We start from the raw sequence: 25,080 nt of genomic DNA, 5'->3' as shown, positions 1-25,080 counted from the left end.
TCTAAATCTCCCTTTACTGTTTGACCCTGATCACTGACAGTTGCTTTTTTGTTTATTGTCAGGTGTCAGTATGTTAACTCGGGAGGGGAGGGATTTTACTTCCTTTGTGGCAATATCCCAAATTACCTCGACAGTGCCTGGCACACAGCAGGTGTGGAATAAGTATGCTAATGAGTGAGTAAGTGTCTAGAGCAGAACCTCTTAAAGCTGAGTCTGGCTGGTGCAGGAAGTGAGGCAGTTCTCTGGTATGTGATGGAGCTGGGGGTGCCTTGGTGCTTGGCGGGGAGAGAGCAACTAACTAGCTGTCTCCACATGAGGAGCCAAGCAGAAAAACCATGGCAGCCCCTCAGCAAGGGGCACACACAGCCCCAAGTGCTTGAGGTCAGAGCACCTGCTGCCTCTGCAGATCTGCACTGGAGGGCGCCCCGGCCAGATGGCAGGATTGCAGGCACTGAAGTCCTTCTGGTCCCAGAATTATGTCCAGAATCCACTATTCTGCCCAAGTAAAGGTATTGTTACAGGGCAACCCTGATATAAAACGGGCTGCCTGACTGTGGGTTCTCACCCTCGCGCTTAAAAGGGACTTATTAATACTCAACTGCAGGCACACACAAAAGGTTAATAAAAGGTTTATTTACAAGGGAAGGGGAAATGAGGAAATGTACAACTCAGGGAAAATTGAAGGAGATAAAGTCTTAAATGCGTCCTACCCGTTCCAGCGACCTGGAATCCCAACAGCAGCTAAGAGCTGGCAAAGAGCCAAGAACCATGAAGCCAAGAGAGAGACACCCAAGGCCCACGTGTCTGGTTTTATACCAAACCTGGCTGCTTCACTCCATCCTCAAGTGCCAGCAGCCCTCCCTTTGGTGATGATGAGATTTGTCATTCTCAGTGTCTTGGCTTTGGTCTGGAGTGGGGGTGGAGTCCACAAAGCCTGTATGGAATTAGCTCAGGACATCCTTTCCCCCTAACAGTATGACTCAGCCATAATATATGGGGTCCTGTGACCCTTGAAATCTATGTTCAAGCTCCTGAGACAGTCCAGGGGGTTGAGGGCTGTGAGCTGAGATGGACTCAGACCTGGCTGTGAGGTCCTAGCACAGGGTGGGTCTCTGGAATGCGGGGTGAGGATGCAGGGCTGCCCCCAGCAGGTGTCTCAGACCTTGAGCTCCCCCTCTCTGGGCAGCTTGACTCCCCTTCTCTGGGCAACTTGATTCAGCATAAGGGGGGCTTGCTCTGGAAGAGGGGAAGTCCCTAAATTAACCCCTCTTTTTTTCCTTTTTTTCCATGTATATTTGAATTACACCACAGCTCTAAGTATGCAGAAACCCTTAAACCTACATATTAGAGCTAAATCCTGTGCAACTGTCACTCAAGGTAGAGACTCTCCCAGGCCCCAGTTAGAAGCCCCTGGGCCTCTCCCCACACAGACCATTCCTCCCACCCAGGTGCCCACTTAGCTGACCCTTCCCTGCCCCCATCCTCTGGCTCCTCCATTTTCTTTCTTTCTTTTTTTTTAAGATTAATTATTTATACAAGAACCGGGGTACAGGCCAGATCTGCGGGAGGGTGAGAGGATTCACCAGAGACAGAGCGGGGAACAGAACAGGCGGACTGACAAAATACACTGCTGAGAGGAGCAGCGGGTGAAACAGGAGAGGTCTGCTACACCATGTGGGACCCTCGCTGGCCAGCTGGAATTGAACTGGCGCTGCAGAGACTGCGGACAGCTTCAGAGCACTGTGCTCAACCGGCTGTGTCACCTCCATTTTCACTCCTTTTGACCTCTGTCCCCTCAATCCCTACATCCTTCCTCTCCTCACTCCTCCAGGAGCCTCCCCTTTCCGTAGCCCATTACCCTGGGACAAGAGGAGATCCTGCCCCTCTTCAGACCAATCCTAGGGAAGGAGGGTTTATGCAACCACTGGTTGAAGCCACGACTGTTACAGGTGGAGCCCCCCAGAGGCAGGTGCTAGCGAGGATGGATTGCCCCAGGTCAAATTCCAACTAAGTATGGGTTGGGGTGGAGACTCTGATAAGAAATATAAGGAGTTGAGATGTATGTCTTGGAGTGTTTTACCTATATTTTTTCCTATATATTTTATGTTTTCAGGTCTTATGTCCAGATCTTTTATCCATTTTGAGTTGATTTTTGTGCATGGTGTGAGGTAGTGGTCTAGATGAATTCTCTTGCTTATGTTGGCCCAGTTTTCCCAGCACCATTTATTGAACAAACTGTCCTTGTTTCATTGTATATTCTTTGCTCCTTTGTCAAAGATTAGTTGTCCATATATGTGTCCATATATTGCTTTATTTCTCAAAATTCATTACCCAAGCCAAAGAAAGTGAAGGAAAGATGAACAGCTGGGATAACATCAAAAGGAAAAGCTTCTGTATAGCAAAAGAGACATTAATCAAAACAGAGACACCTACTGATCGGGAAAAAATCTTTGCACTCCATGAACTCACACGACTCAACAAAGTAAACAATCCAGTCAAGAAATGGGCAGAAGAACTTAATTAGACACTTCTCCAAAAAGAAAATGCAAGTGGCCAACAGGCATATGAAAAAATGTTCAACATCCCTTATCACCAGGGAAATGCAAATCAAAACCATGATGAGATACTACCTTATACCAGTAGGAATGGCACATATTAAAATGACTAGCAACAACAAATGTTGGGGAGGATGTGGTAAAAAGGAACTCTCCTATATTGCTGGTGGGAGTGCAAACTGCCCCAACTGTTACAGGGCAGGGAGAGGGGCAGCCCAGACCCCGCAAACCTGCCTGCCCTAAGTAGGTTCTGCCATCCGCTGCATCAACACAAAACATATGAGACTTTACTGGGAAGGAACTTTAATACAATTAGGAAACAATACAAAAAAGACAACATAGTTTCTAAATCAAGCACCCAAAATTACCCGTCCCCTCATGGGTAAAAGTCCACCCAAGCAAGATTGGGCCAGAGCAAGACCCCTAAGCCTGCCACAAGTCTAAAGCACCTTCCAGTGGGGACCCACAGGAAAAGATCAGAAACAACCAGACAAGTCTGGAAGGAAAAGAGCAAAATCAAAAGCAAGACAAAAGCTGCCATGGTCACCTCCCCACGGGTCTCTCACCCACATCTGTGTCACCCAGTCCATGACCAAAAATCAAATGTTTCTTCACGTGTCTCTCGGCTCCATGTGCCTCCTCTAGGTCTCCTCGTGTTAGGGGGAAAGGATGTCCTGAGCTAATCCCATGCAGGCTTTGTGGACCCCACCCCCACTCCAGACCAAAGCCATCAAGACATTGGAAAAGACGAATCCCATCACCACCAAAGGGAGGGTGGCTGGGACCTGAGGGTGGAGTTAAGCAGCCAGGTTGGGTATAAAAACCAAACACATCGGCCTTGGGGTCTCTCACTCTCTCACTCGCCTCCTGGCTTCACGGCTCCTGGCTGGCGGCCAGCTCTCAGAGTGGCATTTGGGATTCCAGATCGTGGATCGGGTAGGACGCATTTAAAACTTTGTCTCCCACTTTTCTCCCTGAGTTGTACATTTCCTCATTTGCACTTTCCTTGTAAATAAACCTTTTATTAACCTTTCGTGTGTGCGTGCAGTAGAGTATTGATAGTCCTTTTAAGCGCACGGGTGAGGACCCACAGTCAGGCACCCTGTTTTGCATCGGAGCTGCCCTCTAATACTTCTGACTCCATCCTGCTTCCTTCCTTCCTCAGTGTCCTCTGCAGCTTCTTCTCTCCTGCTCAGCTCCACCCTCCCTTGGGTGGGGCAGGGAACCTGGGACCTCCCGCTTTCCTGGGGACCACCCTGTTACACAACCACTATGGAAAGCTGTCTGGAGGTTCCTCAGCCTACTAAAAATGGAGCTACCATATGACCCAGCAATTCTGATGGAGGACAAGAGTAGGAAGACTGGAAAGCAGGTGCCCCAAGACCAAAACCTGACTCACACAAGGAGGCGGAGGTGAGAGGAATAACATGACCATTAACCCAGCTGTAGAGGTCGTGACCCTCAGGCACCAGCGCCTTATCACAAGGCATGAGACCAAAGCAGGATCAGATGCTACAGGGAGTGGAGCACAGACTGAAGGTAAAGATTTGGAGATTAGGCCCACCCTGGAATCTCTGGTCCCTTCCTGGTTTTGCCTAGTTATCCCAAATCAGCAACAAACAGACCACTCCACGGAGAAGTGATCCCTCTGAAAGTGAAGAGGACTATATCAGTACAGTCTCTGCAGAGGCTCCGGGCAACACTCCCTCTGCCCACCTGTGACTGGAGGCACCTCTTTTCACCAACTCTCTCCCTCTGCAGGGCAGCAGCCTCCTGCCTGCCTGTGACCTGTGCATGCTGGGCCTTCTCCTCACTGACCTCCCTCAGTGGAGGCAGCTCTCCTCAAGGCCGCCCGCATGCAACCATGCAAAACCTGTCTCTTTCCCTTTCCCTAATAACCTGCCCTTTAAATATAACTAATGTCTCTGTCTCATGGAGAAACTTGCCTGGGGAACTCGCCACGAGCCGCTGAAACGGGAGCTCTGGTGACACCTTTCCCAGAGTGAACCCAAGGACCCCGCACTCTACAAAACTAGCACAATTCTGCTCCTAGGGATCTACACAAAGGACACAAAAACATTAATTCAAAGGAATATATGCACACCTATGTTTATTGCAGCACTTGTTACAATAGGTAAGCTTTGGAAACAACCCAATTGCCCAAAAATAGATGACTGGCTCAAGAAGATGTGGTACCTATACACCATGGAATACTATTCAGCAATAAAAAAAAAATAGATAAACTCATGCCAAAAAAGATAAACTCATGCCATTCACAACAAGGAAAAAGAATAATATCAGATGTTTTTGCTTATAGGAGGAATCTAGGGGAACCAAATAAGACATGGTGATGGGGGCAATAATAACAATACAAAACACAGCAAAAACAAAACAGACAATTATAAACCAGAGACATCCTGGGGGGGAGAGGAGGGAGAGGGATCAGAAGGAGGGAGGGAGGAGCACAGGGGACCTGGTGCATTGGTGAATTGGAGGGAATTATATGGGGACTATACCTGAAGGAAACAAAGGAACAATATTAAAGATGAACAATGATGTGAAATATAAATGAATGAATGAATGAATTTAAAAAAAGTAGAAACTAGCAAGCTGACCACAGAAATGAGGCACACAGCAGGGAGGGGGTTGAAGGGGAGGTATATGGTGATGGTTCACAGGTGACACAGTGGTGGGAGAACTATGGGGACTACAGCAGTGTAAGAAAAAAATTTAATTAAAAAAATCAAATAAATTAATTAAATTTAAAAAGAAAGAAATACAAGGAACTGCAGAAGCAGCCCCCAGGTTCAGTGTTTGGGATTTCAGCCTTTTTGAATCTTCAGTGATTCCACGGTCAGCTATTTCTGCGCCCACCATGCTGATCGTCCAGAAGGCTGTTGTGGGCCTCTGAAGGATGTGGAGAGACCTCCAGCAGCGACTGAAACTGTTCCAAGTTTTGTGCTGTTACAGCCTGGCAGGGAAGGCGAAGACCCAGAGCTGGGCGCCTCTCTGAGCTGTGAGTGTGGCCATTTGTCCAGTCATTTGGCTGCTGCAGCTGCTGCTTTGAGTGTTGCTTGTCTGGTGCTGCGCTGGGGCATCTCAGCAGCTGTAGGAGCATTTCCTGTTGTGTCTTCTGCTGTCTTTGTGAGTTGGATCCAGACCTATAGTCTGGCTGCCTCATGCCTCATGCCTCATGGCCCTCAGTGGTGGAAGAGGCCATCTCGGGAGCATTTGTGTTTAGCATTTTAAAACACTGGGCACTGCTTCAGGTGAGGTAAACGTTTTTGTTTTTTGCTACAGTAACTCTTGTTTTTCCCTGGTTTGTTAAATAAATCCCATTATTGTTGTTTTCTGAACATGAATACACTTGGAGTTGTGCATTCTGGTGAAGAACTCAGGCAATGACTAGTAAACTATTTTGGCAGTGTCCTTGGCCAGTTTTAGTGCCCCTTGCTGCCCTGTATCATTCAGAGTTGATTCCCTGGAGGAGGAGCCGTCATCCCTGAAATCAGCACAGGAACAAGTGACAGGGACTCTGGGGTCAAGATCTCATCCCAGAGACTGAGGGCACCTGCCTCACTTATGAGGCTCACCCTGATCCTGGGAACAAGCTGTTATGTCCTGGGATGTGCTCCTGCCTGAACCGAAGAGCATGATTATTGATGGAGAGGAGCCATCTCTGTCTGTGTGTAATTTAGGAAACAATTTAGACATAGAATGTGAGACTGGATAAGGGATAATCTTTACACACAATTCATTCCTGCTGGGAACCCAGGGAGATCCTGGGGAGACCTAAGGGCTCTGGGCCTCTGTCCTCAGCCCCATGGCCACACGGGGGCGCTGCGGCGCTGTCCTAGTCTGGCAGCCAGGGGAGAGGCTGGGTGTGTGTGCCTCAGGCTGAGAGGGTGAGCAGGGGCTGAGCATCGCTGGGGAGAGGGGGTGAGATGACTTGTGAGCAACCCCGGCTCCAGGCTGGGGTGGCGGAGTGGAGGAGAGGAGAGGAGGCTCTGGAGCTGCCCTGGGTCTGAGGCGCCATCTTCTCTCCCCACAGCCTCTCTCTGCAGCCCCTTGATGACCACACCGTGGAGACTGCAAAGCAGATGTTTATCTCCTCTACTCCCTGTTCCTTTTTTTTTTTTTAAGCCCTTTGATTTGTAATTACATTTTATTGATTTAGTTTTGATTTTTAAGTTATTTTATTGCACTAACATTGGTTTACAGCATTGTGTTTTAGAGGTATAGGATCTCCTGCCTAGGGAGTTGTGATCACACCCACCCGCAGAGTTTCCACAGTCCTTCACTGTAGTCCATTCTGCTCCTTTTCCACTTGTCCAAATCCCCCGTTCTCTCCCACTAATAGTCTCTGAGCTCATCTTATATCTAGGGTTTGTGATCTGCTTGGTATTATCTGACCCTTTGTTTTTTTTCTCTGTCATCCACATATGAGTGACACCATCTAGTACTTATCTTTCTTTCTGACTTACCTCACTTAGCATATTTCCTTCCTGCCCACCCTCCTTGCTGCAGACAACAAGCATCAGTCTTTTTTTTTTTTTCCAAAAGCTTTAGTAAGGTATTGTTGATATACAGAAAAATGCGCACATTTAAAATATACAATTTGATGAGGTGAGGCATATGTATCCACCTGTGATACCATCGCAACAGTCAAAAGTATCCATCATCTCCAAAAGTTTACTGGTATATTTTGTGTGTGTGTATATGTGTGTATTTGTGTGTGTGTGTGTGATAACAACTCTTAACATGAGATCTACTCTCTTAACAAGTTTTTTTTTTTTATCCCTCCCCTCCTGCCCCCTACCCCCCATAGAGTGTCTCTGGTTCATAGTTTTTTGTTGATTTTGATTTTCACTTTCTTATAGTTATTCATTTTTCTGGTCCCTTATTTAAGTTTTCTAGATTCCTGCTATGAGTGAGACCATCCGGAATTTTTCTTTTTCTTTCTGGCTTATTTCGCTGAGCATGATCCCTTCCAGCGCCATCCATGTTGCTGCAAATTGCATGTGTTTATCTTTTTTGAATGCTGAGTAATATTCCGCGGTGTATATGTACCACATCTTCTTGATCCAGTCATCTATTTTTGGGCATTTGGGCTGTTTCCAAAGCTTAGCTATTGTAAACAGTGCTGCTATAAACATAGGGGTGCAGGTGCTCTTTGGAATTGATGTTTCTGTGTCCTTTGGGTAAATACCTAGGAGTGGAATTGCTGGATCATATGGGAGCTCTATGTTTAGTAGGTCCAGAAATCTCCACACAGCTCTCCATAGTGGTTGGACCAGTTTGCACTCCCACCAACAGTGCAGAAGAGTTCCTTTTTCTCCACACCCTCGCCAACATTTGTTGTTGCTAGCTTTTTCATATGTGCCATTCTCACTGGTGTAAGGTGGTATCTCATGGTAGTTTTGATTTGCATTTCCCTGATTACAAGTGATGTTGAACATTTTTTCATATGCCTGTTGGCCATTTGCATTTTCTCTTCAGAGAAGTTTCTTTTTAGCTCTTCTGCCCATTTTTTGACTGGATTATTTTCTTTGTTGTTGTTGAGTCTCATCAGCTCTTTGCAGATTTTTGTGATCAGTCCTTTATCATTAGTGTTGTGTACAAAAATGTCCTCCCAGTTGGTGGGGTTTCTCTTTGTTTTTGTTATTGTCTCTTTTGCTGTGCAGAAGCTCTTTAATTTGATGTAGTCCCAGCTGTTTATCTTTGCCTTCACTATCACTGCTTTGGGTGATGTGTCTGTAAAGATGTCTTTGATGTGCATATCACGTAGTGTTTCGCCTATATTTCCTTCTATGTATTTTATGGTTTCAGGTCTTATGTCTAGTTCTTTAATCCATTTTGAGTTGATTTTTGTGTATGGTGTGAGGTAGTGGTAAAGCTTCATTCTTTTGCATGTAGCGACCCAGTTTTCCCAGCACCATTTATTGAACAAACTTTCTTTGCTCCAATGCATAGTCTTTGCTCCTTTGTCAAGGATTAGTTGACCATAGATCTGTGGGTTTATTTCTGGATTTTCTATTCGATTCCATTGGTCTGTATGTCTGTTCTTGTTCCAATACCATGCAGTTTTGATGATTATGGCTTTGTAGTACATTTTGAAGTCTGGGAGTGTGATGCCTCCATTCCCTTCTTTTTTTTTCAGGAGAACTTTGGCTATTCAGGGTTTTTGGTGAATCCATATGAATTTCATCAATAATTGTTTCATTTCTTTGAAGAATGACATTGAAATTTTGATTGGAATAGCATTGAATCTGTAGATGGCTTTTGGTAGGATGGCCATTTTAATAATGTTTATTCTTCCAATCCATGAGCAGGGGATGTCTTTCCATTTCTTTGTGTCTTCTTCTATTTCTTTTAACAGTGTTTTATAGTTTTCTTTGTATACGTCCTTTACCTCTTTTGTTAGATTTATTCCCAAATATTTGATTTTTTTTGTTTTGATAATAAAAGGGATGGTTTTTTTGATTTCTTCTTCCTCAGATTTATTGTTTGTGTATAGGAAGGCTACTGACTTTTGCGTGTTGATTTTGTATCCTGCCGCTTTACTGAACTGATTGATGAGTTGAATTAGTTTTTCTGTGGAGTTTTTGGGGTTTTCTATGTATATTATCATATCATCTGCAAATAGTGATAGTTTGACTTCTTCTTTTCCTATTTGGATTCCTTGTATGTCTTTCTCTTGTCTTATTGCTCTGGCTAGGACTTCCAGTATTATATTGAAAAGCAGTGGTGAGAGTGGACATCCTTGTCTTGTTCCAGATCTTAATGGAATTGCTTTCAGCTTTTCACCATTGAGAATGATACTGGCTTGCTGCACCTCCCCCTGCAGTGACCCTTAGGGCTAATGGCTTGCGCCACGGTCCCTAGGTCCGGCTGGGCAACCAGCACGCAGGCGGAGAACAGCAAAACCCCCTGAAGATATACTTGCTGCACCTCCTCCTGCAGTGACCTCTAGGAATCCCTAGGTCCGGCTGGGCAACCAGCGCGCAGGAGGAGAACAGCAAAAACCGCCTGAAGACATAGATAAGACGGAAGCCTGTTGAAAGATAACGACCACCAGGAGCCACTACAGGAATGCTGTCCACACGGAAACTTATCTCACCTTCTCTAGACCCACAAACTTTATTCTAATACAACTGTCTCTCTAAAATCTTTTCTCTTTCTCTGTTTAAAAGGTCATTGGTTTGCCCATTAAAAAAGAACATACGAAATCTAATAACTAGGCTGATTCAAATGAAACGTTACTAAACTCTGTGTATTAATAGAACTGTTAGCTTAATAATTTCTCTGTTGTATACTTAGCCTTGTTAGTATTAATCTAAATGATAAAAATATTACATTGTGAAAAGTAAAATTCACCCGTGTTAATTAATAGTAATAGTGAGTAGTTAAAACAAAAAGTAATCATATAAAACAAAAAGAAAAATTAATAGCCTAACTACTTAGGAATGCGCCTGGGTCCAGATGTAAATCACTGCCCTGTCAATGATAAGCTAAACCTATAAGCAAGCTGATTTCTTCACTGATGTTCGCCATTCCTATGCTTTTAGAAAACATATATATACTGGTCACCAACTCAAATAAAATTACGCTCAGATTTTCACTCTTGAAGTGTGTCTGTTTGTCATTTCTTTAACCGAATCCCTGACCACCCTGTGCAGTCTCTCAACCCTGAGACGGCCTCATCGTTCACTGCTGTGCTGGTCCGCGGCAGTCCCCTTGGTCCATCACCCCATCCTCCCTCCCCAGTTCCGCCCCTCCCTGCCCCTCCCTGGGCCCTCTCCTTCCTTCTCCTTGCCTGGTGTCCTGTCCTGCGAATCCTCCTCCTGTCCCTACGAACACAGCCCTGCCTGCAGCCCCCAGGCCTCCAGGGCTCAGGACGCGCAGCCTCGGGTGACTCTGATGCTCAGGTAGCTCCTACCTGCCTCACTGAGGATTTCTCCCCCAGGACCCCACAGACTTCAGTATGAGCTCACGGAGACCCAGGATGCCTCTTGGCGCTTGCGATTTGTTGCCAAGGATTATTTGGAAGATCAGCTCATTCTGCGCTACGACAGGGAGAACAGCAGGGTAGAGACCCCAGGCCTGCTGGCATGAGTGGTCTTGGGAGCTGAGCTGGGGGACACAGTGACTAGTGGCTTTGCAGAGGGCAGGAGGGACCACTGGACGAAGCTGGCAGATATCAGGAAAAAGCAAAGGCACAAAGGATGTGAGAGGGGCAAGCATGGAGTCCTCTCCCAGGACAGTTAGGGCAGCCGATGGGGCCTGTCTCTTTCCACTGGATGATCCCAGGGTGGTATGGGAATGGGGGTGTGTGGATTTCAGCACAGAGGTGAAGTCTATGCAGCGAACACAGGGAGAGGAGGAGGAGAGTGGGGGAGGGGGTAGTGTGAGTTACCTGAGGACCAGAGGGACACAGGACTGGGGGAGTCACCACTGGGTCTGTGTTGGAGGTAGGCTCCCGTTCCCTCCAGGAGGTTTGGGGCTGTGAGATCTCGGAAGACAACACCACCAGGGCCTTCAGGTGTTTCATCTGTAATGGGGCGCCCTTCCTCTTCTATAACGAGATGACCGATGAATGGGAAGCACCCCAGTCCTTGGTTCTTCCCTTGGTTATGGAAGTGAAGAAATCCTGGGACACAGATAGCATTGGAAGTCAGAAATCCTGGGCACATGTGCCTCGTGACCTTTGTGGAAAATAGCAGAGATGTCAGGAATCCTGGAAGGCCTTCACTAAGAGAACAGGTGAGACCCAGACACCCCATACCCCCCAGTCCCAGGTTCCCAACTCTGCCCAAGGGGACCCTCCAGTACTATGGGCTGCCTGGATGGTCTCCAGGTGTGGTGTCCTGAGGTGCCTGCTTTGTTAAAGCCGCTGGGTGAAGACACGAGGCAGGGAGGACACGGAGTCCAGGGGAGCTATAGAGCACTGAGCAGGAACACGGTTGTTAGGTAGGAGGGGAAGCCCTTGGGCTGGACACCTGTTGGCTCTCAGTCTGCCTGTCAGAGTCCCTCCAGGTCCCCCTGTGCTCACCCTACTCCTCACATCCCCCTCCTCAGCTTCAGCATGTGGGTCCTGGACCATCCTCCCACCAGCCTGAGGAGCTGGGCCTGGGTGCAGAACCACCTGGGGAAGGCCCGGAGGTCAGTCATCCAGGTGGGGAGGAGCAGCCCGGTCTCTCTGTCTCCCTCACTGGGGAGCAGGGCTAGGCCTTGTGCCTCTCTGACTCTGCATTCTTCCTGGTGCCCCACCTGTGAATGGACCTGCAGCCAGGCCTCAGAGGGCGTGGTAAACGTGACATGCTGGGCATCTGGCTTCTCTCCCTGGAATATCTCACTGGTCTGGCTTCAGGATGATGAGCCTCTGAGCCTAGATGCCCAGCTGCCTGGGGGTGTCCGGTGTGATGAGAAGGGAACATATTGGGCCTGGGTGACCCTGGTGTTCCCCAGGGAGAGGAGCAGAGGGTCACCTGCTCTTTAGAACATTACTGGAATTGCACTGTGACCTGTGGTGAGACTGGGGTGACCTGTGGGGGTTGGACCTTGTAGGGCCAGGGGCCAGGATGGGGGTGGAGAGCAGGCTTGTGGCTCTGGGTGCCCAGGTTAAAATAAGACCTTTTCTAGGAAACATGCAGGTGCATCAGCGTCCATGGCCAGCTGTGTCCTGGAGTATCGCTGTCGCTGCTGCTTTCACTGTTCCTGTCGCTGCTGTCCTTCTTTATAACTTTTGGCTCAGGAAGACATCAGTTGCAGGGAGTCCAGGTGAGATACGGGGTTGTGGGAGGTGAGGGAGGGGCTCTTCTACCTATGACCAGGTCTCATGACTCCCAGTCTGCAGCTAGGAGAGAGGGATGACTGTCCTTTGTAATTGGAGCTGTAAGTGGGGTCCATTTGAGGGGTTTGGGGGCCACCTCTATGCCCTTAACCTTGCCCAGAGCCAGGGCCCTGAGTGTGCAGCCGGGGCCTCCCTCCTGGGAGGTGTATGGGTTTGGCAGAGGCCGTGTCCCCTGCTCAGTCTCCTCAGGCTTGTCCGTGCTGTCAGGCTCCCCAGGGTTTGTGGGGGTGTGTTGGGAACCATGGGCATGTTGGGGGTGCGGCTGGGTGATCCTGGACCTAGGGTAACAAGCAATAAGAGCACCTGTGACCTAGTGGGAGGATTAAACTCTGGGGAGAGTGGGGCTCTGAGCCCCACAGCGAGGGGCTCAGGTGAGCAGGTCTGTGGGGCTCCTGTTCATCAGCCTGACACCCCCTCCCCTTGGTCAGAATGTTGTTGCTTTTGTCATTGAGACTTGGATGCAAAAAGAAAGTGAAAGTCATGAGCTAATTTCCAAATTTCCTTCTTTGAACTTTGAGATCCAAAGCAGAGGCTTATGACTGTCCTTGGTTAACCTTAGGATTTTTTCCAGTGCTAGGTCTTGAGATGCATATAAAGTGAACAGGAGTTCTCTCGGGAGCCCCCTGTTTAAGAGGATTCCAGATAGGATGTGGGGGGGTGGTGATACTGACAGTCCAGGGTCAAAGAGAGCAGATCCAGCCTCAGGCTAGGGGTCTCAGGGGCCCATCATTGCACTGAGAAGCAGACCCCCTAAGGCTGTGAGCCAGTGCCTGGACAGGAGGGAGGGGTTGGGAGCGTCAGCCAGACAGCAGCATGGGGTGGAGTTCAGACTCCAGGCAGTAGGGCCATGGGCATCCTGAGAGCCTGCAGAGTGCGAGGGCCCAGGAAGGGCTGGGTGTGAGCACGGGGTGCTCCAGGGCCCATCAGGCACAGAGCATGTCACCTGAGATGCCGATGGCCATGCAGTTAGGAGCTGCTGGTCAGGGCTGGGGCAGGAGCAGGCTGAGCTGCAGGGGAGGTCAGGGATGTGGGGGACTGGAGAGGGAGCAGGCAGTGGCCCTGGAGTGCAGGTGGCTGTGAGGAGAGGAGGCTGGCAGTTGAGAATCTCCTGTGTGAATATCCCCAGGCCTAGAGGCTGGGCCTGACCTCTCTCTCAGGGACCCTGGCACTGAGTTGGGAAGGTCAGGGCTGGAGAGGGGGGCATTGGGTTTCTGCTCCTGGATCTTGTCCTTCAGTCTGGCCCTTTCAAGCTCTTTCCAGGTGGTGGCGCTGGGCGCAGGGACAGGTGATGATGTGGTGGAGTGGAGGGTGGGAGAGACCAGTAAGTTGTGAAGTGGGGTGAGAGGGAGAAAAAGTGGGGGTTATCTTCCCTAAAAGACATGCAGAATGCGATTCTAGAGCAATTTAGGTGGAATTCCTGAGTAAACAGAAAGCAGTAATCTGCAACCAACTGAGCATTACCGGTGTCTCTTTCCCCAGGGCGGGATCTCCTGCAAGACCTGAGCCAACACCAGGTGGCGCCAATGGGCCTTCACCCAGTCCTGCCAGACTCACAGGCAAGCAGGGACTCAAGTGAGGGCACTTAGGGTCTGCACATTTGTTGTGGACTCACTGCCTGTGCTCTTCTACCAGCAGGTCTCTCTCTTGCTGCCTCCATTTACTCATCTATATATGTATGTATATACACACACACACATATACACATACATGTGTATATATATTTGCTTACATACCTATATGCTTGAATTCACTTGTGCAGTATTATAGAGTTTTTTTTTAAATTTTATTTATTTATATTTTTATTTTATAGAGGCATGTTATTTATTTATTTATTTGTTTGTTTGTTTGATGGTTTGTTTATACAAGCACTGGGTACAGTCAGAAGCGCAGGAGGGTGAGAGAATTCACCAGAGCCAGAGCGGGGAGCAGAGCAGGCAGAAGGACCGAAGTACACTGCTGAGGGGAGCAGCGGGCGGCAGGAGAGGTCTGCGCGCCATGTGGGACCCTCCTTCGGTGGCCGGGGAGCAGCCGGGGACCAAACTGGCTCTGCAGAGGCTGCGGGCAGCTTCACAACCCAGGGCTCAACCGCTGCGCCACTGGGGAGGCTCTCAATGATTAAGTTTAAACCTTAAGGGTCGCAAGGAGATTCTACATTTCCCCCAGACGTGGCCTCACAGCACTGCTGGGTGAAAGGGTTTCTCTGGCCCTAATGGAGTGGTTCTTTCTACCTCCAGCACCTATAGAGTCTACAGCCAATGCAGTGATCTGAACTAGGATTGTGGTTTTCTGATGTTAGTTTTTTTTAATAATTTTTTTAAGATTTATTTATTTATACAAGAACTGGGGTACAGGCCAGAGGTATGGGAAGGTGAGAGAACTCACCAGAGACAGAGAAGGGAGCAAAACAGGCAGATGGGCCAAAGACACTGCTGAGGGGAGCAGCGGGCAAGGCACGAGAGGTCTGCCGCGCCATGTGGGTATCTCCCTGATAGGTGAGAACAGTGCTCAACCCATTGCGCCACCATGGTTAACAATGGGACATGTGGATTTTGTTACATTGATATTCTGTGATAACATCCAGCATCCACCTGGTGACTCTGCTGTTCCTGCCTGGTCCCGGGAGGAAAGGGACTTGTCCTGACCACTGTTCAGTGTCCCTTTGTGTAGAAGTGATCAGAGATGTGGGGTCAGTGGCTCCCCAATCTCACCCTTCTCTCCAAAGTAGTCCGAAATTTGGGGGGTAGGCAGGGATCACCATGACTACTCACCAGTTACCATTGTCCCATCTCCTGTTGTAAAGCCACGAGTGTACATAACACCAAGTGTTGTGTGCAGTGCCAAGGTGAGAGTCTGAGGGAGGGATAGGGTGGGACTGGGGGTCTAAGGTGGGAGCCATGGGTGACCTGCAGGGGTTCTCTGTCATCTTTGTCTTTCTTGATTCCTGAAATCTTACTCAGCCAAATGTCTTTGAAGATGGCCAGGAAATTCGGCGGCAGGTTGGAGAGGGGAAAGGATGCAGAAGTGGAGTCAAGGCAAGGGCTGGCAGCAGGTGGAGGGCATCCAGGACCAGGGGGCCTGATGGAGGGAGCCCTGCCTCACTGCGGGGAGTCCCCAGGCCCTGGAGGAATGGGGAGCATGGCAAGATCTCCAGAAGCCAGAGTCTGGTTCAAAACCAGAATTGTCTCTGTTTTGTTTTAATTTCCAGATTGAAGGGGCAGGATGGCCACTGAGCAGGTTTCCTATGATTCAAGCAGACCAGACGGGTAAAGGAGAGTCCCTGAGTCCTCAGTGGCTATCTCAGGCTTTTATTGAGCTTTTACATTGTAGGGTAAGGTAAAAGGTATCAGGCTTTTCTGCCCTTCTGCCATCAGGATAGATGAGAGGGAGCCCTGTGATCCTGGGTGCATGCCTGATGGCGGGCACCTGAAATGGGTCCACCTGAGCTAAGAGACTGATTTATAAGGGTGGTGCAGCAGAGTGTGGTGTGGTGGTAGTGCGGTGTTAAGGGTGGAGGAGTGGAGTGTATGGAGGAGTGCGGCGACTACAAACAACGGCGAAGAGCATGTGGCTGCTAGAACCGTTCATAAACCTGCTCGGAATGGGTTGGTTACTTTACATACATGTAGAGCAGCAACCAGGTACATGGGCAGGCAGGGGTGCCGAGAGGCCAGTAGGCCTCCAAGTCCCAGGCAAGGCTTCACTCTGGGGTCCTTTCTCCCCTTCTCTCTCCTGCCTCTCTCTCCTGCTTCTCTTGGATAATATCTCAATACTGTTGCTAAGGCCCATAGAAGTAAACACCGTAACTTACAACGCTGTAACAACTGCAGGTGCCCCATCAAAGGGCAGAAAAGCCTGAAAATCATTTACCCTACACAGATGAATCTGGTAAACTCATCAGGCGGAAGATGAGGAGTCCACTTTCCAAGCGTGTGTTTTACAGAATCCTCCCAGTGTGAGGTCAGCAGTGGTACCTGCCAGGAGCAGCCCAGGTTATGGCCTCAGGCCTGCCCAGGCCCACGCTGTCCACTCCAAAGAAGAGTGTGGGGAGTGTAGGGTAAACGGTTGTAGAGGCAGGAACTGGACACGGTGGAGGTTTTCTGATCCAGCAGACCGGCTAAAGGAGGAGTCAGAGTCCTCAGTGGCTTTTGCAGGTCTTTTATTGGGGTTCACCAGGCATACGGCAGGCAGGGGTGCTGGGGAGCCGGGAGGCTGGCAGTCCTCCCAGCCCCCAGCAGGTCTTCACTCTGGGCTCTCCAGCCTTCTCTCAGCTTCTGCTTCTCTTGCTTCTCTTTTGGCTTCTGCTGGCGTCCCCGTGACTCCGCCCTTAGAAGCGCAGTCTCAGCCCAGGTGAATCCCATCTACCTATGCCCACACCCTACTCCAGGTGCCCGCCATCAGGCATGCATTCAGGACCGCAAGGATCCATCATCTATCCTGATGGCGGGAGGACCAAAAAGCCTGACGTTTTTCCTTACCCTACAATGGTTTTCAGGCTTCCGGCCCTTCCAGGTTAGGATTGCCCTGCCTGATGGGGCACCTGCAGTTGTTACATTGTTGTTATTTACTTCTGTGGGAATGGGAGGAGTATTGAGAGAGTCACCAAAAAAAAAAAAAAAAAAAAAAAAAGAAAGCCTGGGTCGAGAGAAGCCCAGAGTGAAGACTTTGTAGGGGGCCTGGAGGCCTCTGCCCCCGCCCCCTCCCCCTCGCCTGCCTGTACCTGGTTGCTGCTCTACATGTGAAGCTCAATAAAAGCCTGAGAAACCCACCCAGGGCTCCAGGACTCTCCTTTACCAGGTCTGCTGAATCATAGATAACCTGCTCTATGCCCATCCTGCCACTACAGGGGTCTTCGGGCCTTCTTATTTCCTTCTTCCTTTCTGGGCCTTTTTTTGTGTTTCCTCAGCTCCCTGCTGCTGCCCCAACCTTCACTGGAGCAGAGAGAACACAGCTTCCACTTCGGCCTGGAAGCCCCTTTGAGCCTCAGACTGGGGAGTGCAGTTTCTCTGTGCTCCACATGAGGGAGCTTTGCCCAGATGGGCTGGATGGTCTCACAGACACTGCCATTGCCCAAACATTCTGGAAACTTCCTTACATCAGAAAGTCCATATCATTCTTCAGACTTGCTCTGAAATCCTTCAAGCTTTTGCATTGGCAAATTGATCCTCAAGGAACATGATTTGGCCTGACTGTCTATAAGCCAAGGACAATGTCAGAACTCGGGTTTGAAGTTGTCTGTGTGTAAGCCAGGCACTGTCGTGCCTGCCCACAACTCTTTCTTTTCATTATACCTGCTCCTTCTATAAATATTTGATTGCATGTCTGTCTAAAGCACCTAAGAAAGATTCAATGGTGTTAAAATGTGAAGGATTATCTTCAAAGAGAAAGGAATACTTTATCAAAGTATTCTTATCTTCAAAGAGAAAGGAATACTTCAAAGAGAAAGGAATACTTCTGGTATTGAATTTTAGTGAAAATTTTGTTTTTTATGTATTTATTTTTTAAAGATTTATTTATATATGCATACAAGAACTGGGGTACAACCAGAGGTGTTGGGGATGAGTGGATTCTCCAGAGACAGAGTGGGGAGCAGAACAGGCCTATCGACTGAAATACACTGCTGAGGAGAGCAGGGGGCCAGACAGGAGTGATCTGCTCGCCATGTGGGTAGCTAGCTCTCTGGATGGGGATCGAACTTGTCTGTGAAAGGATTGGTGCTGTAAAGAAAAGACAAGCCAGGCTAAGTTTCTCACAGGCAGGAAATTTATTGTGCTCCTGGGGGAGGTTCGCTGACCCAAGCAGGGGTAGAAGTCACACCAGTTGGGGGAATAAGGGCAAGCTTTTATAGGGTGGGGTCTGGCCTTGCTGTGAAATGGAGAATGGGAGTTGAAGTTGCTTTTTATTTTACTTATTTTTTTTTTTACCATTTTATTATTATCTTTTTATTTTTTAAAGATTTATTTATTTATACAAGAGCTGGGATACAGGCTAGCATCGTGAGGGCAAGAGAATTCACCAGAGACAGAGTGGGGAGCAGAACAGGCAGAGGGACAGAAACACTGCTGAGGGAAGCAGTGGGGATCCAGGAGAAGTCTGCTGCTCCATGTGGGAATGTCCCTGGCAGACAGGAAATTGAACTGGCCCTGCAGAGGCTGGGGACAGCTTCACAGCGCTGTGCTCAACCCACTGTGCTCAACCTGCTGTGCCACTGCCACCGGGGAGGCCCCCACGAAGTTGCTTTTTATTTTATTTATTTTTTTTTTTAAAGATTTATTTATTTGTTTGTTTGTTTATACAAGCACTGGGTACAGTCAGAAGAGCGGGAGGGTGAGAGAATTCATCAGAGCCAGAGCGGGGAGCAGAGCAGGCAGAAGGACCAAAGTACACTGCTGAGGGGAGCAGCGGGCGGCAGGAGAGGTCTGCGCGCCATGTGGGACCCTCCTCTGGTGGCCGGGGAGCAGCCGGGGATTGAACCGGCGCCGCAGAGGCTGCGGGCAGCTTCGCAACCCAGCGCTCAACCGCTGCGCCACCGGGGAGGCCCCGAAGTTGCTTTTTAAAGAAGTTTTTTCTCTCGGAACTGGTTGTTTTTTCATAGCTGCTTATCATGCCCCGTGCAAAACGGGCAGAGCTGGCTCCCGGTTTCAAGTTCCCTTTTTCTCAGGCGTCATCTATGCCCCAGCCTAGACCTTACAATCTCCAGTGGCTGTGGATAGCTTCATAGGTTGTGTCTTAACCCCTTGGACCACCAGGGAGTCCCAACATTCTTGTTGTTAAGCACCTGTCAGAGTTTAGGGCACTAGCTTCATATTTTCCACCAAATATTGTCTCTTCCTCACTGCCTCCCTAGGAAATCCAAATTTACATTAAGAGAAAAAACACCACATTTCACACCAAGTGTAGGTCACCAAGTTATCACCCCCTGGAGATATCACTGCCCAAACCCTGTGAATATTCTTCCACGTTTGCTTCTTTAAAATACATATTGTGGGCCTCCCTGGTGGTGCAAGGGGTTAAGTCTCAGCACTCTGAGGCTGTTGGGAGCCATTGTAGCATGAGTTCTATCCCTGGCCAGAGAGCTAGCCCGCATGGCACAGCAAACCTCTCCTGTCTTGCCTGCTGCTCCCCTCAGCAGTGTATTTTAATATATCTGCCTGTTCTCTCCCAACTCTGTCTCTGTTGAATCCTCTCACCCCCTGCACGTCTGGCCTGTACCCCAGCTCTTCTATGCATAAATAAATATTTAAAAAATACATACTGTGTAAGTGGCATTGTTTTTTTTTTTATTTTTTAAAGATTTGTTTATTTTATTTATACATAGAAGCACTGGGTACAGTCAGAAGCGCAGGAGGGTGAGAGAATTCACCAGAGCCAGAGCGGGGAGCAGAGCAGGCAGAAGGACCTAAGTACAGGTCGGGCCCCTCCTCCGGTGGCCGGGGAGCAGCCGGGGATCTGCAGAGGCTGCGGGCAGCTTCGCAACCCAGCGCTTAACCGCTGCACCACCGGGGAGGCCCTGTGTAAGTGGCATTGTAACTGCCCATCAAGTGTTCTTTAACTCTTCGGAAAGCTTAAAAGACGGGCACATCTTTTCGAAGCAATACGGTAACGCTTGTCTTATTCCCTGTAATGTCTGCAGTTTTATCACTGAACATTTTGGGGTGATCATCTTCATCCGGGTACTGATGACATGGATGTGTGTAATTTTACAGCTGTGTCATTTTACATTTCATGTAATATGTACTCTAATAAAGTTGGTTTTTAAATACTATCCACTCTGAAATATGTGCTTTGGTTATGTAAAAATAAATCCCAGCCCAGCAAGGGGTTAAGCACCCCACTGTGAAGCAATCTGCAGCCTCCCCAGCATGAGTTCAATTCCCAGCAGCCAGGGAGCAACCCACATGGCACAGCAGACCTCTTCTGACTTGCCCGCCACTCCCCTCAGCAGTGTATTTCAGTCAGTCTGCCTGTTCTGTTCCCCACTTTGTCTCTTGTGAATCCTCTCAACGGCCCCCACTCCACCTCTGGTCTGTACCCCATCTCTTCTATGCATAAATAAATCAATCTTTAAAAATAAAACCCAGCCCATGTTGTACTTGTTCCTAAGAGGTGGACATGTTAACGGTAAATATTCCTTTACCTTTTACTTGAGCTCATGTTTGGCTGTACCGATTGCCCAGTGTATATTTCTGTGTTTTGAGAGGATCAAGGCAGGAGGCCTGGAAATGTACATAAGTTGAGAACACTAGACAGACGGTGGGGGGGGGGAGGTTAGAAAGACATTACATTGCATCTGATAAAACATTAACTCAACAAATTTAAATAAAATGTTTCGTTAATGGGAATTAAATATATATTAAAAAACCACAGATTTGTGAATAAGTAACATTCACTTCTTTATAGTTTCCCTCCCCTTTCTCCTTTCCTCCACACTCCCTCCTCTGCCCTCCCCGCCCGCGCGCCCCTCCCCCCTCCCCCCTCCCCCCTCCCCCCTGCACGGCGAGCCCGCGGCAGCTCAGGTGCGCGCACCTGGACGGTCAGGCGGGAACACGGGCCCGCGCTCGCCCCGCCGCTTTGCCCGCGGGGAAGGCGCCGTCCCGGCTCGGGGAGGCCCAGTCTGGGGGGGACCACCCCGGGTCTCGTCACGTTCCTCCCCGAAGGGGGAGACCCCGGGGGTTTCCCCGGATCTGCCCATCGCTGTCCCTCCGGGCGGCGGAGCCCCTCCAGGGGCGGCCCGGGCGGCGGGGGTCCGGGGAGGGTTTTCGGGGGCAAGTGGGCACGAGAACCGTTCCCTCGTGCGGGCCCCGGGATCTGCCTGAAAGAGGCGCCCCCAGGCCCCCGGACCCCGGCCCGGGCCGCGCAGTGTCGCGACTGCGGAAGGGACAGCCCCGCGGTTTGCGGACCAGATACCCGAGGGCCGCTCGCCCCTCCCCGCCCGGCTCCAAGCACCTCCGTTTGTTTTTCTGTAAAAAAATAACGTGTTTCCTTCCGCCACGATTGGGGGCGGGACGAGCTTAAGACTCTCCATTATATTGGGCCGCGCCGCAGCTCACAGCCCCGCCCGGGGCCTTCCGGTCTTCACGCAGTTGGCTCCATTTTCTGAAACGGAGTCCGCGGCGGCTGCGACGAGGTCCACACGGGGAAGAAGAGCCCCCAAGCTTGTGACTCCAGGAGCCCAGAGGTGAGTGGAGGAGAAAAAGGGGTTCGGAATCAGGTTGGGGCGGAGGGGAAGCGTTTGTAGGATAGAAAATCTCTGAGGCCTCGCGGAGGAGGGGACCCCAGCTAGATCTCGGGGAGCGCCCCAAATCCAGAGCCCTAGACCCTCGAGGCCTCACCCACCCTCCCGGAAGGAGTAGGATTTGCTTCCCTTCTGTAGGGTAAAGAAAATGTCAGGCTTTTCTGCCCTCCCGCCATCAGGATAGATGATGGATCCTTGCGGTCCTGAATGCATGCCTGATGGCGGGCACCTGGAGTAGGGTGTGGGCATAGGTAGATGGGATTCACCTGGGCTGAGACTGGGATTTTTAAGGGCGGCGTCACAGGGACGCCAGCAGCAGCAGACGCTGAAGAGAAGCTGAGAGAGAAGCAAAGAAACAGAAGCAGAGAACGCCAGAGAGCCCAGAGAGAGTGCGGATTTGCTGGGGGCTGGGAGGACTGCCAGCCTCCCGGGCCCCCCAGCACCCCTGCCTGCCGTGTACCTGGTAATCCTAATAAAAGCCTGCAAAAACACTGAGGACTCTGACTCCTCCTTTACGCGGTTTGCATGGGATCAGAAAACCTGCACTGGGTCATTCCGGGCCTTTACACCCTCGTAAAGCAATCATCTGTGAAACGCTGGGCCACACACCTGACAGTATTATTGGTACTGATGACGTTTTTGGAGTCAGGGGGTTTGGAGTGCGGGGTCCTGGGGTTCACTCTGGGAAAGGTGTCACCAGAGCTCCCATTTCAGCGGCCCGGGGCGAGTGTCCCAGGTGAGTTTCTCTATGAGATAGACACGGTAGTGATATTTAAAGGGCAGGTTATTGGGGAAAGGGAGAGAAGAATAAAGGACACTTGCATGGACACAAGCGGGCAGGAAGAGCTGCCCCGGAAGGGACAGTTTTGCTGAGAGATGCCTGCCTGGTTGCAGACTGGGGTCCTTGACAGGTCTCGGGCAGGCAGGAGGCTGCTGCCCTGTGGAGGGAGAGAGTGGGTGAAAAGAGGCACCTGCGTTGTCGCATGTGGGCAGTGGGAGTGCTGCCCCAGCCTGTGTGGAGACTGCACTGATACAGTCCTTTTCTCTTTGGGAGGGCTCACTCCTCCCTGGAGTGGCCTGCTTGTTGCTGATTTTGGATAACTAGGCAAAACTAGAAAGGGACCAGAGATTCCAGAATGGGCCCATCTCCAGTATTACCATTTTTAGATTTTTTTTTAATTTTATTTTTGCATAGAAGGGCTATGGTGTAGGTCAGAGGTGCTGAAGGTTAGAGGACGGACCTGAGACAGAGTGGGGAGCAGAATAGGTAGATCTGCTGAAATACACTGCTGAGGGGAGCAGGGGGCCAGACAGGAGAGGTCTGCTGAGCCATGTGGGTCAGCTTTCTGGCGGGAGGGGATCAACTCAGGCCCTTGATAGCGCTGAGACTTAAACCCTAGGTCACCAGGGAGGTTCCATTTTTAAATTATTACAAATCTTTTTGGCGTTGAGTGTAAGCAGAATGAGAGTTTCCTGGCGCTGCCATCCCTAGGAAGTCCTGAGAAGGAGGGTGGACGCGAGTCACCTTTGGAGGTTGGCAGGGCTGGGCTCCCTCTCCCTCTCCACTGCCTCTGTCCTAGTTATGGCAGTTTCCCGGAGAATCGGACTGCACTCAGGTGGGGGGTGGGGAGAGAGATTTATTCGTCATGATGGAAGACAAGAATAGGAAAAAAAAACTGGAAAGGAAAGGAAGCACCATGAGACCAGAAACCTCACACAAGGAGGTGGGGGCAGAAGAGAGGAGCATAGCCATTGACACAGCTATGGAAACTGAGATCCTTACACACAGACAACACAGTTACAGAAACTAAGATCCTTAGGGGATCCTTAGATGCCTAGATTACAAAGCATAACATCCAAGCAGGCATCCAAAGGTAAAGGTAATGTGCATCCAAAGGTAAAGGTACGGAAATTGAACCCACTGTAGAATCTCAGGTCCCTTTCATATTCTGCATAGTTCTCCAAAATCAGCAGCTAAGGGAAGGCTCACAAGGGGTGAGCCCCTCCCAAAATGGAAGGCTCTATCAGTGCAGTCTCTGCACTGGCTTGGAGCAGCACTCCCTCTGCCCACCTGTGACTGCAGGTGCTTCTTTTCACCACCTCTCCTCTGCAGGGCAGCAGCTTCCTGCCTGCCCGTGACCTGTGACCTGTGCCACGCAGGGGCTTCTCCTCACTGACCTCCCTCAGTGGAGGCCGCTCTCCTCAAGGCCGCCTGCCTGCGACCATACAGGCCTCTTAGCAGCTCTTCCTGCCCGCTTGTGTGTAAGCAAGTTTCCTTTATTCTTCTGTCCCTTTCCCTAAAAACCTGCCCTTTAAATATAACTCACGTCTCTGTCTCGTGGAGAAACTCACTGCGTGTCACTGAATCGGGAGCTCTGGTGACACCTTTCCCAGAGTGAACCCAAGGACCTCGCACTCCAAACCCACTGACTCCAAACACGACAACAGTCACACTGAGAGGTCAGCAGATTATTTCTGAAAGGACCGAGCCTCAAGTAACATGGGTTGTGGGTTCTTATAAAGCTTGGCAGAACATCATGCAGAAACGGTACAGCTCCCGGACCCCAGATGAGCATTTGCTTTGCTGAGTTCCACTGAACAGGCGTGGGGTGGGGGTTTGGGAGAGAGTGTGTGGTTGTCTTGTGTGGCAGAGCCTGGCCTTCCAGCCCCTGGTCATTTTCTACTTCATTGTGACTTGGGCAAGGAAAAGAATCCCAGAGACGCCGTCTCTCATGGGCGGGGAAATGATGGTGGTTCAAGTAATAATGATAAAATGACTCTGAAAGCTAAGAAATTGTTAAAACTGTGTACCATGTCTTTTCCATACACAGGGTTTTATAGGCCAGTAGAGACAGGCAGAGTTCAAGGCTGAAAATAAAAAGCACAGCAGGGAGACAAAGGTGACATGACAGCTCCTCATCCTGAATGGTGCATGTCTAATTAGTGAGGTCGTAGTGTTATAGGACTAGGAGAGGGGCAGCCCAAACCCCGCAAACCTGCCTATTCTAAATGGGTTCTGCCATCTGCCGCATCAACACAAAACATATGAGACTTTAATGGGAAGGAACTTTAATAAAACTAGGAAACAATACAGGTAAGGCAAAGAGTCTAGTTTCTAAATGAAGCACCCAAAGTTACCCTTCCCCTCGTGGGTAAAAGTCCATCCATATGGGATTGGCCCAGAACAAGGCCCCAAAGCCTGCCCCAAGTCTAAAGCATCTTCCAGTGGGGACCCACAGAAAAGGGTCAGAAACAACCAGACAAGCCCGGAAGGAAAAGAGCAAAATCAACATCAAGATAAAAACTGCCATTGTCACCTCCCCATGTGTCTCACCCCATCTGTCTCACCCACTTGTGTCCACGACCAAAAGACAAGCGCAGTTTCTTCAAGTGTCTCCTGGCTCCATCCTGCTTCCTTCCTCAGTCTCTTCTGTAGCTTC

The 25,080-nt window shown here is 49.7% G+C and overlaps 1 protein-coding gene across 1 annotated transcript in view; it reads left to right on the top strand.

The window, feature by feature from the left end:
* Positions 1 to 25,080, top strand: part of LOC311188230 (class I histocompatibility antigen, Gogo-OKO alpha chain-like) — a gene marked incomplete at both ends in the record, with an annotated part of 867,329 nt that overhangs the window by 756,957 nt on the left and 85,292 nt on the right. The window lies entirely within an intron of this gene.

This window comes from Talpa europaea, assembly GCF_964194135.1.
Source record: "Talpa europaea genome assembly, chromosome: 2".
In the NCBI taxonomy this organism is placed as follows: Eukaryota; Metazoa; Chordata; class Mammalia; order Eulipotyphla; family Talpidae; genus Talpa; species Talpa europaea.
The sequence above is the reverse complement of the archived record's forward strand: the minus strand, read 5'-3'. Positions and strand labels throughout refer to the sequence as shown.